Raw genomic sequence first — 3409 nt, 5'->3', positions numbered from 1 at the left:
CTCCCGTTTTTTTCACATCAGTTTGGGTGACTTGGGTCTGATTATAATTTCTCAAAGTCATCTGAAGCCATTCCATAGCTTAATGTTATGGACAGAAGACTATTTACATCATTAAATTAAAGTTTACGGAAACCTTGTTTTCCCTCCTCTGCGGCTGTCAATCATTCTCCATTCAGTATTCAAATAGCGCGCACCTCGTCCATTTACAGCAGGATGCATGGTAAAACTCTCTCCAATATTATATATTCACATTATAATGCTTGATCTGTAGATAAAAAGGCTGTGGATTTGAGCATAATTTAATTGTATATTATTTCTGTGTAGTGTAAGCATTATAAATATATACACTTCTGAATTCTTGACATTCATATATAAATATAAAATTGTGAAATGTATGATTGCCTGTTTGAATTTTATAAGAGTACTAATAGTAATTTGTTTTTATTAACATGTTTAGATTGTATAAAATTACTGTGCAGATTTTTTCAAGAATTACTTTTTGCTTTTATTTGCATTACATTTAAATAAAATATGTTGCCATTTTTAATGTGCCCCTCCTTGGCCCCCCTAGTTAAATTTGTCTAGAGCCGCCACTGAGTATGGGTTTAGTACCATGGTCTAGTGCAGCTTAGATCTGCAGAGGTTAATACTCAGTGTATGCTTCATAAATGTATGTTTTTAGGGTTTTGATAGTGTAGAAATAATTATCAGCTGAAAAACACACAGAGAGAGTGAGAAAAAGTTGTATAAAGTTGAAACAACACCAAAAGCTGCTCTGACTGTAAACATGGCAGAGCTGTACAGGGACTGGATTTGAAATACATCTTAGCTGAGTGTATTATTTACATGTTTATGTAGTTAACCCTTATGAATTTCTTTTTTTAGGCTAATTGATGTCACTTTTGACTTAAATAGGATTAAAACATTTATTTATTTTTTTAAATGCCTCACACAATAAGTCCCATGGAGCTCACTGATATTTCAATCGTCCTATAAAATATTCACAGACTAAACTCATGTTATCTTAATCTCTATATGAGACCGACTGTATATAACATAACATTTTAAAAAAATCGCTTATTAAATGCCCTAAATATAGCCATGCACAAAATCCTAAAATGTAGAATGTTTCATCTTATTTTGTGCAATACATTAATTCTGCATTCCATTGTTAAGATTTCTGCATGCAGTTTAACAGTTATTTTTACAGTCATTCTCTTTGTCTTGGGTGTTGTTCTCATGCACAAGTTCAGAGTGTGCTGCAAAAAAGTAATGCATTATAACAACTGCTCTGCTGTAGCACATTTAGTGTTAAACTGTCAAAAGCTTACAATCGTTGGACAAATGTCTTTAACAACATGGTGTTAGAGGAAGGTTGTAAATCATACAGTGGTGTTGAAGTTCATGAGTAAGCTAATGTAAGTTGCAAATAAACATAAATCACAAGGTCTATAAGAAAGGCATCTAATAATAAGACTCTCAAACAAAAATGATTATGGTTGTAATAATGATTTATGGGAATTTAAATATAGTCTTTGAAAATAATTTCCAGATGTGAAATAGATGAGGCTTTTGGACATAAGAAAGGGTTGCATGCTTATATAATTAATTTTTATATCTTGCTAATTAATATGGTGTGATTATAGGCTGAGTTTCCAGCCCTCTGTGGGAGTCATTTCATTAATTTCAATGAAATCGTCAGGAGACTCTGCCTCCTGTTGGCTCATCTGCTCACAATTATAAACATCATTTTGTTTATGTATTGGAGATCTCGCTGTAATTTTAAACCACGCTTGACCATCGGTCTGCTGACATCAGCACGCTCACTGGTATTCAGACACTGAGAATGACATAAGGAGAGACACACAAAGGGATGAAGAGAGGCAGAGTTACGAGAATAATTTAACAAGGGATTTGGTAGATAAATAAATGACAGATGTGTTTTAGATACATGGTAAACAAAATGAGATCTGCTTCACCCTCCACTGGGTGTGCTTTCACTCACTCCATCATTCTTGCTCAAGATTTGATTGTCATCCTAACAGTGATGTCTCTGATTTTGAAACCTCATGAGAAATCTGAAATCCACAATATACAAAAAACAAAGCAGTTGCTATTGTGATTGAATTAATACAAGAATTAATACAATGTGTTTGGTTTTTACACAGAGCCATGTGTATATAGATACACACCGGACGGATGGATGGATGAATAAATTTAGAAGGCAATTACCTGTTAAAATCAAACATTTAAATAAAACACAATATAGTGATAAAAAAATTGCACACTGGTGATAGTAGTGACATGTTAAAATAAAAATAATACATAATTTAATATAAAAATCTGTTATTTTCTCTGACCAGCATATACATACTTTTATATGAAGAGAAAAGACATACAAAGATCTAATGTAATAAAATTGATCTGTATACTTTCTATGACAACTTCCACAATGCACTTTCCAAAAACAGCAACAACACTCATATACTGACATTTTCTCTTAAATGTACATCTTATTCACAATGAGGTACAAAAGAACTGTGCATGCAAACATAGGAGCATTTTCATACCAGCTACTATGACTAACCCTGCGCATGCACTTATGACAGCTAAAAACATTTCAGACTAAAAATCCTCTTAGAAAGACCAATCTCCTAAAAATGCATCATTGCAATTGTTTTTATGCGACAAGTGCACAGTTATAGAACAAATGTCAATTTTCACATGTATACAATTACACAATAAATCACTATTATAAAACATATAGCATGACGCACTACTGCTGCACAAGTAAACATGCTTTTATGGCTCTCGATGAGAGACGTTTGTGTTTGTCCACATGTACACAGACACGCAAGCACATGACACGAATAGGGAGGATGCAAAATAACAGAATAACAGACTTTTTTCCTGGAATAAGGAAGAAGATAAAAATAAAACCTGCTCACTAGAGACCCAAAAGGTCACCATTCAGCTTTACAGATTATGAAGAGACTGAGAAATCTTGAGCGGCATAATGAGGGCAGGGAAAACAGAAAAACACAACTGACAGATACCAACTCTAATGCTGAAGATTAATGCCTGTGTTGCTGTTAGCGCCGCTTGACACAGTAGTTTGGTGAAACACAATCAAACGTCAAAGAGTCCATTTTACTTGCATATGTCTCTCCTGCTCGATGTGTATGAAAGAATGGCTATGAAGATCCATCATATACCAAACGGTCACCATGAGCTGCGCAGTTTCCCTCATGTTCCTACTGAGCGGTGAGATGCACAGATCCTACAGGAATGATGGCAGAGCAGCAACCTGCAAATGATGGAGGTGGTCCGGGTGACAGCCTTTCTGTGCGTGTAGAGCACAGATTCAATGGTTTGTGTGTCTTGTCATAGACGGAGCATCACTCAGCGC

The sequence above is a fragment of the Carassius carassius genome, chromosome 20 (genome assembly GCF_963082965.1).
Source record: "Carassius carassius chromosome 20, fCarCar2.1, whole genome shotgun sequence".
NCBI classification, from domain to species: Eukaryota; Metazoa; Chordata; class Actinopteri; order Cypriniformes; family Cyprinidae; genus Carassius; species Carassius carassius.
The sequence above is the reverse complement of the archived record's forward strand: the minus strand, read 5'-3'. Positions refer to the sequence as shown.